This window comes from Herpailurus yagouaroundi, unplaced genomic scaffold (assembly GCF_014898765.1).
Source record: "Herpailurus yagouaroundi ecotype Mexico unplaced genomic scaffold, PumYag 140, whole genome shotgun sequence".
Lineage (NCBI taxonomy): Eukaryota > Metazoa > Chordata > Mammalia > Carnivora > Felidae > Herpailurus > Herpailurus yagouaroundi.
Window position 1 is genome coordinate 91,249,439 of NW_024412395.1, and position 13,095 is coordinate 91,262,533.

At 36.8% G+C, this 13,095-nt stretch overlaps 1 protein-coding gene across 2 annotated transcripts in view; it reads left to right on the forward strand.

The window, feature by feature from the left end:
* The window catches only part of SPAG16 (sperm associated antigen 16), a 1,036,541-nt gene that overhangs the window by 200,608 nt on the left and 822,838 nt on the right, over positions 1-13,095 (forward strand). The window lies entirely within an intron of this gene.

Genomic DNA, 13,095 nt, shown 5'->3' on the forward strand with positions numbered 1-13,095 from the left:
TATGTTCCTTCTATCCCGACTTTCTCAAGGGTTTTTATTAAGAAAGGGTGCTGGATTTTGTCAAAGGCCTTTTCTGCATCGATTGACAGGATCATATGGTTTTTCTCTTTTTTTTTTGTTAATGTGATGTATCACGTTGATTGATTTGCGAATGTTGAACCAGCCCTGCATCCCAGGAATGAATCCCACTTGATCATGGTGAATAATTCTTTTTATATGCCGTTGAATTCGATTTGCTAGTATCTTATTGAGAATTTTGGCATCCATATTCATCAGGGATATTTGCCTGTAGTTCTCTTTTTTTACTGGGTCTCTGTCTCATTTAGGAATCAAAGTAATACTGACTTCATAGAATGAGTCTGGAAGTTTTCCTTCCCTTTCTATTTCTTGGAATAGCTCGAGAAGGATAGGTATTATCTCTGCTTGAAACGTCTGGTAGAACTCCCCTGGGAAGCCATCTGGTCCTGGACTCTGATTTGTTGGGAGATTTTTGATAACCGATTCAATTTCTTCGCTGGTGATGGGTCTGTTCAAGCTTTCTATTTCCTCCTGATTGAGTTTTGGAAGAGTGTGGGTGTTCAGGAATTTGTCCATTTCTTCCAGGTTGTCCAATTTGTTGGCATATAATTTTTCATAGTATTCCCTGATAATTGTTTGTATCTCTGAGGGATTGGTTGTAATCATTCCATTTTCATTCATGATTTTATCTATTTGGGTCATCTCCCGTTTCTTTTTGAGAAGCCTGGCTAGAGGTTTGTCAATTTTGTTTATTTTTCAAAAAACCAACTCTTGGTTTCGTTGATCTGCTCTACAGGTTTTTTAGATTCTATATTGTTTATTTCTGCTCTGATCTTTATTATTTCTCTTCTTCTGCTGGGTTTAGGCTGCCTTTGCTGTTCTGCTTCTATTTCCTTTAGGTGTGCTGTTAGATTTTGTATTTGGGATTTTTCTTGTTTCTTGAGATAGGCCTGGATTGCAATGTATTTTCCTCTCAGGACTGCCTTCGCTGCATCCCAAAGCATTTGGATTGTTGTATTTTTATTTTCGTTTGTTTCCATATATTTTTTAATTTCTTCTCGAATTGCCTGGTTGACCCACTCATTCGTTAGTAGGGTGTTCTTTAACCTCCATGCTTTTGGAGGTTTTCCAGACTTTTTTCTGTGGTTGATTTCAAGCTTCATAGCATTGTGGTCTGAAAGTATGCATGGTATGATTTCAATTCTTGTAAACTTATGAAGGGCTGTTTTGTGACCCAGTATATGATCTATCTTGGAGAATGTTCCATGTGCACTCGAGAAGAAAGTCTATTCTGTTGCTTTGGGATGCAGAGTTCTAAATATATCTGTCAAGTCCATCTGATCCAATGTCTCATTCAGGGCCCTTGTTTCTTTATTGACCGTGTGTCTAGATGATCTATCCATTTCTGTAAGCGGGGTGTTAAAGTCCCCTGCAATTACCACATTCTTCTCAATAAGGTTGCTTATGTTTATGAGTAATTGTTTTATATATTTGGGCGCTCCGGTATTCGGCGCATAGACATTTATAATTGTTAGCTCTTCCTGATGGATAGACCCTGTCACTATTATATAATGTCCTTCTTCATCTCTTGTTACAGCCTTTAATTTAAAGTCTAGTTTGTCTGATATAAGTATGGCTACTCCAGCTTTCTTTTGGCTTCCAGTAGCATGATAAATAGTTCTCCATTCCCTCACTCTCAATCTAAAGGTGTCCTCAGGTCTAAAATGAGTCTCTTGTAGACAGCAAATAGATGGGTCTTGTTTTTTTATCCATTCTGATACCCTATGTCTTTTGTTTTGCGCATTTAATCCATTTACATTCAGTGTTATTATAGAAAGATATGGGTTTAGAGTCATTGTGATGTCTGTATGTTTTATGCTTGTAGTGATGTCTCTGGTACTTTGTCTCACAGGGTCCCCCTTAGGATCTCTTGTAGGGCTGGTTTAGTGCTGACGAATTCCTTCAGTTTTTGTTTGTTTGGGAAGACCTTTATCTCTCCTTCTATTCTAAATGACAGACTTGCTGGATAAAGGATTCTCGGCTGCATATTTTTTCTGTCTAGCACACTGAAAATCTCGTGCCAATTCTTTCTGGCCTGCCAAGTTTCAAAAGAGAGATCAGTCACGAGTCTTATAGGTCTCCCTTTATATGTGAGGGCACGTTTACCCCTTGCTGCTTTCAGAATTTTCTCTTTATCCTTGTATTTTGCCAGTTTCACTATGATATGTCGTGCAGAAGATCGATTCAAGTTACGTCGCAAGGGAGTTCTCTGTGCCTCTTGGATTTCAATGCCTTTTTCCTTCCCCACTTCAGGGAAGTTCTCAGCTATGATTTCTTCAAGTACCCCTTCAGCACCTTTCCCTCTCTCTTCCTCTTCTGGGATACCAATTATGCATATATTATTTCTTTTCAGTGTATCACTTAGTTCTCTAATTTTCCCCTCATACTCCTGGATTTTTTTATCTCTCTTTTTCTCAGCTTCCTCTTTTTCCATAACTTTATCTTCTAGTTCACCTATTCTCTCCTCTGCCTCTTCAATCCGAGCCGTGGTGGTTTCCATTTTGTTATGCATTTCGTTTAAAGCGTTTTTCAGCTCCTCGTGACTGTTCCTTAGTCCCTTGATCTCTGTAGCAAGAGATTCTCTGCTGTCAGCTATACTGTTTTCAAGCCCAGCGATTAATTTTATGACTATTATTCTAAATTCACTTTGTGTTATATTATTTAAATCCTTTTTGATCAGCTCATTAGCTGTTGTTTATCCTGGAGATTCTTCTGAGGGGAATTCTTCCGCTTGGTCATTTTGGATAGTCCCTGGCGTGGTGAGGACCTGCAGGGCACTTCCCCTGTGCTGTGGTATATAACTGGAGTTGGTGGGCGGAGCCACAGTCAGACCTGATATCTGCCCCCAGCCCACCGCTGTGGCCACAGTCAGACTGGTGTGTGCCTTCTCTTCCCCTCTCCTAGGGGCGGGATTCACTGTGGGGTGGGGTGGCCTGTCTGGGCTACTTGCACACTGCCAGGCTTGTGATGCTGGGGATCTGGCGTCTTAGCTGGGGTGGGTAGGCAAGGTGCACAGGGGCAGGAGGGGCAGGCTTAGCTTGCTTCTCCTTAGGTGATCCACTTCAGGAGGGGCCCTGTGGCCGCAGGAGGGAGTCAGATCCGCTGCCGGAGGTTTGGCTCCGCAGAAGCGCAGAGTTGGGTGTTTGCGCGGAGGGAGCAAATTCCCTGGCAGGAACTGGTTCTCTTTGGGATTTTGGCTGGGGGATGGGCGGGGGAGATGGCACTGGCGAGCACCTTTGTTCCCCACCAAACTGAGCTCTGTCGTCAGGGGGCTCAGCAGCTCTCCTTCCCTTTGTCCTCCAGCCTTCCCGCTTTCTGAGCAGAGCTGTTAACTTATGACCTCCCAGCCGCTAAGTCGCGCTTGCTATCAGAACACAGTCCGTCAGGCCCCTCCGCTTTTTGCAAGCCAGACTCGGGGGCTCTGCTTGGCCGGCGAGCCGCCCCTCCGCCCCGGCTCCCTCCCGCAGGTCCGTGGAGGGCGCACCGCCTCGCCGCCCTTCCTACCCTCTTCCGTGGGCCTCTCGTCTGCGCTTGGCTCCGGCGACTCCGTTCTGCTAATCCTCTGGCGGTTTTCTGGGTTATTTAGGCAGGTGTAGGTGGAATCTAAGTGATCAGCAGGACGCACGGTGAGCCCAGAGTCCTCCTATGCCGCCATCTTCCCTCTCCTAGCTTGTGATTATTGTATGTAGCTTGCCATGTAAATTATTGTCGCAGCAGGGTTGTCCAGATGCAATCATTCAGATGGAGTTTCAGGTGTGTTTATTAAGGATCAGCAGCTGGTATCACCTTTCTAAGGGCAATTTGGTCCCCTGCTCTTGCTCTGTGCCTGAGAGGATCCTATCACTTAGAGCGACGTCCTTGAGATTTTGAAGCCCTCCTTTGATATCTGGGAATGTCTTGGGCTGGCAGTGCCATCTGCTGGACAAAATAAGTGGCAGAGTGCCCATCCCCATTTCTTCTTCTTGGGGTCTTATCTGATCCTCTATCCTTTGTTTGGATTCTGCCAGATTCCCTGAGGAGCTTCTGAACTTGTATCTCTGAGGTCTTTTCATGACCCCAGTGTCAGCAACCTAATTCCAGGAAGAGGGACTGGTTAGCAAATTACCCCTGCTTATTGGTATGGTAATTCTTCCACAGGATCACACAGGATTGGACTTCTAAAATATGGTCCTGATATGGTGATTTAGGATGACTTCTCACTCACATTAGACACAGAACAGTTTAGGAATCTGAGTGAAGGCTCTTGTCTACCTGTATATGTGCCCTTCCTTGTCCACCTTCTGACTGGCAGTGTTAATTCCAGTCTATAGCATCCAAGGATAGTCATCTACCTCCTTCTCAGGCTTGGAAGCAGGTTTCAGGTAGTCTTTCAGATAGTAGGGCCTTCCTCCTTTGAAGGCTTTTGAGACTGGTGCTGGACAAAGTTGATAGGCCCTTCCAACTGATCGCCCTTTTTTGTTCATTTGATGTGGTTATATCATGTACTTCTGAGTCAGCCTTAAGTCATGCCAGTGAGGGATAGATATTTCTTGTATGAGCAGGACTATGCATGAGCAGGACCCTTGCCTATTCTTGGTGGTGTATATGGAAGGCTTGGGTCAACATACAAAGATGTAATATTCTAGAAATGCAATGATTATGGCCTAAAGAGTTCAACAGTAATCATGTTTAAAAATGTGTTCTTTTATATTTGTGCTACTCCCATGGTACAATGTGATACTTTGCATTTGTTTGTTAACCATTCCAAATGGTAAAGTTAGCTTGACCATAAATTACATTAGTGTGCATGGTTTTCTGCATGCTGTGAGTAAGACTTGCATTTGTGGTCAATATCAATGAAGCATAGCATTTTCCTTGAGAGTGTCACTGGAAGCCAATATTCATGATGGATGATACAGCATCAGGAGCAATAATGTGAGCATCAAATAATAAATGGAATTAGAGAACTGCAATGCCAAGAATATCTATATTGTTCAATATAAACAAGTTCCGAAGAACTATGACATTGTGAGTAATAACAGCATAGCTATCTTTTTCCTGTGAGTGGATAAAAGAAATTAGCCTTGAATGGTACATTTGAGAATAAAGAACAAAGAGGTGGTTCCAGAATCTGGAGAGGAAAAGATGGAGCCTGGACACTGTGAAAAATCTTTAAGTTCACAGATTGGATAATAAATATATAAATACTTCTCTATTCTTCATTTTAAATCCTTATTGATAAATAATTGTACTTTTCATGAGACAATATATTTTAAATGAAATTGTTCATATAGACAGGAGACTCTCAAAAAAGTATTTGCCCTGGGCTGCTTGTCCCCTAAGGGTGGTCCTGTCAGTAGTTCTGACAATGAGGGGTTAGAGGAGCAGGACTGGGCTCAGGGAAAAGTTGACAAAGCCTCAAGGAACCCAGTAGAGTTATGCCCCTCATTTGAATGAAACAGTCTTGCGTTTAAGCCTCTGTTTGTCTCAGTCTTTGATCCCTAGGGTATAGGACCTTGGGCAAGGTGGCCCTCTGCAGCACCCCTAAAGAAGTCGATAGCTGGAGACCATCTACTGTTCACACTCCCCAGTGCTGGCCATTTGTGGCACATATTGTATCTACCATAATTATAATACTAGATTCAAATTTTATAGAGGTGGGTAAATGGAGTTTGAATATATTCTAAAATTCTTAACCAAAAAATACATATAATTTTATATTCTTTTAAAATCATGGAGAGGCAGAGAATAAAAAAAATATTATTAATTTAATGCCTATTAGCAGCTCATCATTAAATTTTCTAAGAGCTTTGTCTAAAAAGTTTATGATCCAGATTATCAATTAGTTTGAAAATGTTCTAATTTTCAAGTGGCTAATTTTCTACATCACTTTTTCCCCACCTCTGAGCTTTTCTTAAATGTATGTTTTCTTAAAAACATCAATATAGATTTTCTTAATATATTACCTGTTACAAATTTAATAATTAATCAGGTCATACATGTATGTGTTGTAAAAGAAAGAATACTTCAATTATATAATTAAATAATAAAATAATATTGTGCTCTAATCCTCCCCACTTCAAATTCTTACTATCTGAAACCAAAGTACTTTTACCTATTTTTTCCACATTTCTAAATAACCTCCTTTTAAAATTGGATTTTTCTATTATAAACTTTGTTTATTCATTCTTAATGAATGAATAAAACCTGCCTTGCTTAAATCATCACACACTTGTTTTTCCTCACCCACCCACATGCTTTCTTTCCCTCTAGCCTACCAATATATTCTTATATTCAGCTGAATGAAGTTGAATACTTCCTTCTTTGTATAATCTTCCTTCCTCTCGGAGACAGACATCATTCTTGCAATCCTGTGTTCTGTTCTTATCTGGACCACATGCTCTCTGGGATGGCTACAGAGCTCTCATCTCAGAGCCTCCTTTTGGCAACATCCTAGAAAATTCTTTGGCCTGTCTGTATTGAGTCCCATTTTCTGGACACCATATTTTTCTTCTTCTTGATTTATTCCATCATTTATCTCATCATTTTGGTGCTGTACATTGTAGGAGAAGAAAGACTGTCCTTCTTCTCCCCTAGATTCAATAGTGGGGTCTATAAATTGAAAACAGGCAGATGAACCTGCAAAAGATATACAAATTTATTCACTTATAATATTACATGCACAGGGACATCACTGGGGAAAAAGGGAATACCTCAAAACATGGTGAGATTTGACAGCATATATATTTTCTTAGTAGGGGAAGGGTAGTGGGGATGTAAGCCACTTAGGGCAGATTGTAAATGATTTTTAGGAAAAGTGAATGGGCCCTTAGAATAATAGATGAGAGATATAGTTTGTGACAAAGTTTGTCTGGCTGTGGTAATGAATTCTATTCTCCTTTGCTAATTCAATCTTCTCTGGTTGATGGCCCTTCTGGGGAGGATATTTATGACACTTGAGTTTCTTTTGGAAGATCTCTCTTTAGGCAGATAAGGGGAATTCAAAGAAAGTCTCTTCCAGCATTTGGTGTTTTCAGTGCTTTCAGCTCAAAATAATCCTTATGCCACAAAGAGGCATTATGTAGGTAGCATATTCTGCTACCTTACAAAATTGGCTTTATGATAAAGAAAGCAAAGAAGAAAGTTTTGAGAACTTGAAATTTTGAAAATGTTTTCATTTCTCATACTTGATTAATTGAGCAAATTCCTAGGTCAAAAATAACTTTTCTCCAACATGTTGAAATATTACTGTAATGTCTTGTAGCTTGAGAATGTGAATGGGCTTGTCAAGAAGACTTCATCATAAGGGTGGGAAACCATAAAAGATCAGTATTCATAGGTGTTTTCTTTAGGCTGATTTGCGTTTTCTCGAGAAGGCCCTGATTTGGCTGAAGGGGAAAACATGGCTAAAGAATCTCATTCTTCAAATTTTAATTTCAATTACTCTTTCTATTGCCAGTGTATGTTCTCAGCTGTACCTGGTATGCTTAAGTTCATATCCACCACAGTTCAATGTCTTCAGAGGGTAAACATCTTGTCTTCTGTTAAGGAGGTTGCATAGACTGGGGAGGAACATCAGGGAGGCTAGGAAGTCTAACTCTTGTTGATGTAAAGTGACAATGATTCTGCCAGTTATCAGTTTTACTTGGTGCCTTGGATTCCTCCATACTTTCAAGGTCTGGGAGAAAGAATGGTCTTCCTTTTGGGCATTTTACCCCTGCAAGTTGTTTGTTTTCAGTCCTCTCTGAACTGCTAAATCAGTTAACATTCATGTGCTTTGTAGTTTCCAAAATTTAATCTTCTCTCCTCTGCTTTTTCGCTTTTGTGTTTTCTATGACTCTGTGGGATTTTATTTATTCCTGTTGTCATTTTAATTCAGTTTTAAGGCAAGGAGTTAAGCATGTACATTCCATGTGTCATTTGAATCACCTCTGATCAACTACTTCAGTAACATTTCCAACATTTCCACTGTTTTTTTTCTCTCTGCTAAAATATTTCTCTTCTGGAAATTGCAAATATCAATAATGGTGCAAAAATTCTGATCACATATGGTAGAGTGAAGATTTTTATTTCATTTTCTATTCTAAAAACAGTCCTAAAAACCAAAAATGACAAACAGAAAAATATATATATAAAGAAAAAGACACCAATTTTAATGAAATTGAAATCATCCACAATTCACAAAAGAATACTGTAAAGAAAAGCTCAGAAAATATAAGAAATAATACAGGAAAAATACAAGTTGTGGAAGTAAAGGCACTAAGAGCACATACGTTTTAACATTTCTTAAATTTTTCAAAAGTAACCTTACTATACAAATGAAAATTCAACTAGATGCAGCAAATTGTATATTAAGTTCTGTTGAAATAAATTCAAGGATATGGGTGACAGACTTGAAAAAAATCAATAAAAGTGTAAAAATAAGTGAATCTGATTAGACAAATGAAAGAAGCAAGGAGTCATAAATATCAAACGAGTTCATATTAATAGACTTTCAAAATGTGATAGAAGATATGCAGCCTATATGGGATTCTAATTTCTAAAAAACCCAAATTTTTAATCGGCCGACCATGGTTTTAATCTCCTGTGTGGTCAAAGGGTACTCTACATGGTCAGTGGACAATTTTCAGTGAGACTGAAACTCCAATATTATGTTGGAAATTTAGAGAAAAATAATTTGTTTCCTAAGATGTTATTACTTAGAAAAACATAATTTGGGGGAGAAATATAAGAGATGAGTCACATTTGATGTTTGAAATGGAACTGTGAGGTGTATTTAAGTATCATTTATCTTTTAGAGTAGGAAACGTGTTTTGGTTTACAAAAGTAGTAAGCACTAACTTTTCCATATATATATATTTATATATTATAATTCAGTTTTGCGTACATCATTACTATACTTGAGTGTATTCCTTTATTATCTAATACATATGTGTATAGGTGGAAACCAAGCAAATTTAGCCTCACTTTCCTATTTTGTAGCAGGGGCAAGCTGGGCATTTTTCCTATAGTTCTTTATTGCATCTAAATGAAATAAGTATTAGAAATTCTATTCTGAAATGACAGATATTTGGGAATTTTCCTTCCTTAGCAGATAAGAACTTTATGTAACATGTTACTTTGTATCAAGTTCTAATAATGAGGATATGTTTTAAACTAGATTTAATTGAATTTCAAATGCTCAAGCTGGTAATATTTTTGTGTGGAATTTAATATTTTTATCGACACTTTAATACAACTATTCTCTACTTCAGAGCAATGGACATGAAATAAATCTGTTATTCTAAACCTTGGGATGCTAAAATGTTTTTAACATGATAAATGCAGCTATCATAGCTATTGTTCTTTATTTTAAGACCACTTCATAATAAATAGTGGTTTGGTGGTAAACGAGTTCCCCCACAAAAAATTAATTAATTAATTAATTAATTAATTAATTTTAAAAATAAAAAAAAATAAGCCAATTGGTAGCATTTGCCAATTTCTGTGGTATAAGTCCTTCCATCATGGCTGACTTTAAGTTACCCATCTGATGTCACTAAAGGCAGAAAGAACTGGGGAGAGAAGTTCACAGCTCTTCGGCTATCTGAACAAGCACCAAAATTTCACTGGATTAATATATTCATTTTATAAAATTTGTTTTTCCCTCAAAATTAATGCTTTTTAACAATCAAATAGAACATAAAAGTGTATAATGAAAAAAGATTCAAAGCTCACTATCCCAACCCTAATCCTGCTTCCTGGAAATTACTCCTTTGAACTTTCTGTTGGTAGTGCTGCTGATTATTATTTCCACCAAATCTAAATAACTTGATTTAGTGACAGTATAAATGGCTATTTCTTGATTTAGTGACAGTATAAATGAACACTTGTAACTCTTTCAACTAGGAAATTTTTCTATTGTTGAATAACTTTCTTCCCTCCATTTTCTCTGTTCTCTACAATTTTTATTAGATGGACATAAGGTTATCATGAATTATAGTCTGTCCTTTATTTTTTAATTTTTACTTATCCCTTTTTACTGTTTTAATTCTTCTTCTGAGTTTTTTTTAGCAATGATGTGATTTTATACTTGTGCTTTTTCTATTTTTTTAGTGTTGTCTTCTTATTTAATGGATAAAATATTACTTGAATCTTATAATTCTAATTAAAGTTATTTATATTTCCTACTTCCTGAATTATCATTTTTTTCTTTTAGGTTTTTCTTTCTCAAGCTTTATTTTTTGTACTTTTAGTTCTCACATAGCTATCGACCTTTAGTTGTCTATTTATATTCAGCAAAATGGTACTAGGTTGATTTGTCTACTGGATGATTTGAGTGTTCTCTCCAGTTCTATGTGAAGTTTTCACACTAGGTCTTTCAGTGAGTCTTTCAGCACCATTCAGGGGTATGAAGTCTTTAGGCTTCAATTTGGGATCATCCTGAGGTACTCCCAAATGCCAGAAAGGAGAAAGCTTAAATCCCAATACATGATCTTAATCTGGCAGTCCTGGTTCTGCTCAGGCAGTTTTTCAGTTTATTTACAGAAGTTATGTGAGTGTGGAGAATGGGAGATTATGCATATGATTCTCCTTGGCAGTGTATGCCAGGGTGTCTGAATGTTAAAATTGAGGAGTTGGGGAGAGAGAAGAATGGCATATAGGAGAGCAGACTGATACAGTTGTTTCAGGGGCAGAAACTGTCATCAGTCCTTTTTCTTGCTCTCACTCCCAGTCTTTCAGACTTTTCATGGTACCTGAAGATTCCAAATCCAGTGCATTTGTAGAGTTCTGCTAAAGATATATGCATTTTTCTCTGGTGCAGACTGTTCTCCATGCGTTCTGAGCTGTGGCTTCATTTTTGTTTCATCCAATGAAAGCTTCAGTCTTTTCCCAGAAATGTTTGAAATTTCTTATCCACCAAGGATCATTCTTTTTTTTTCTCTCATTTCTATGGATTTATTTCATTTTTTTCTTGCCAACAATATGAACACGAATTGGAACTTGGAATGCAAACTTTATCACGATTGGGCCGATTGAACAGTGAACCCATTTGGAATCCTACCATCAGTGAACCATCTCAGTACCCTGCTTGGGAACTATCCACATTGTATCTAGTATCTATACATAGTTAGGTATGGATTTTTTGTGGTGTTTTTAATTTTTTTTATTAATTTTTTTAATCTTTATTTATTTTTGAATGAGAGAGAGACAGAGTGTGAGTGGGGCAGGGGCAGAGAGAGAGAGGGAGACACAGAATCTGAAGCACGCTCCAGGCTCTAAACTGTCAGCACAAATCACAAGATCATGACGTGAGTCGAAGTTGGAGACTCAACCAACTGAGCTACCCAGGCTCCCCTGTCGTTTTTTTGTTTTGTTTTGTTTTGTTTTTAATGTAAGCACTAGCTAAATACTTAGCAATACAATCAGAGTTTTGTTTTATTTTATTTTGTTTTTGTTTTTAGGAAAATATCAGTATCAAGGAATTATTTTCCTCTAGAGTGTACCCATCTGTAAAATTCTTGTTCCAAATCTTGGTTCTTAAAATTCTAAGCACTGTATGGTTAATTGGGAGTACCTTTAGGAAAATCTTATAAATTTTACAATTTTCTGTTGCTGGATCTGATTTCAATTTATATTTTTATCACAATGAAAATATAAATTTTTGTTCCTTAATGCTTCCCTTAGTCAAATAATCTTAGAAAATATTTATAGCACATTATTTTAGCCCAAGCCAGAAGGATTATTTATTTAATTCTCTACTATATCCTCTTATTACAAAAATATTTTGATTATGGGAGAATTTGGGAACTCAAAGCAATTGACATTATGAAAATGAATTCCATTTATTAGATAAGAGTTTCACTTTATGTTGACTCAGTTGAATTTCCAAACCTTGAGTATTGTCTTAAAATAATCTATAATTTTGTTTTTTAAGTATTTTAAACCAGATAATACAACTCTTACTCTACTATATTGTAGCCATTCATAGTTGTTTAATTGATTAGTTATATAAAGATTAACTCTGTATTTTAGTAATATTAAATAGTTTATATAAGAAAATATGTGTTCACAATTTGTGAATTATAGAACTAATACTACTGGACAAGAATATAAATATTATTTGCCTCATCCATCTCCATGCATATGGCTATAAATGCAACAAATTATTTTTAGAATTTTATTTCTCTGTATTATAGAATAAATGCCTGTATATGTGTGTATAGCTTTAATGAATGTGTACATAATACTAAATAAACGCATGCATGTAAGCCAAAATGTAATCACTTATGTTTCAAATATACACAAAACATAGCTCATATGTGGGCGTAGGTAATATGTGTGTGTGTGTGTGTGTGTGTGTGTGTGTGTACCATTTTCATTGTGTGTATACATATATGTGTATTTTCAAAGCCAGATTTGCAGAATGCTTAAAGTCCTCCACTCCCCACCCCATGCCTTATTATTCTGCACCACACATTCACTTATATTGAGTGGTTAGGGTTAGGCTGACACTTTTCAGGCTGAAAGGCAGAAACATTTATCTTCACTGACAAACAATTTGGGAGTACTCTCCTCAGACTGTAAGAAACTTGCTCTAACACATTTCTCATTCTATTCTATTATGAAGCCCCTGCAACATTTGGCATCTTCTTACTGAATTTGCATGTAATGAACCAAATGGCACCACAGGTTGATTGTAATATTTTTTTAAAAACTTATGCAAAATTCTCCATCTTTGAAATTTAGAGTAAAGTGGAGATTATTTTGTATATATTTTTAGAAAGAAACATTATTGATTTTCCTCTGAATATAAATGTATTATGTTTCCATCAAAACTATGAAAATATGAGAATATACTAAGAAAAATATAATCCCTGTAATCTTACTAATCAAAGATATTAGCATTGATAATTTATATGTCCTTTAATCATATTTATTCATAAACATGCATTATATATATTTGATAGGTGTATTTGGAATCATGCAATTTATATTTGCAGACTTTTTGCTTAATTTGGAATTACATCTTTTTTTAATGTTATTTTTGAGAGAGAG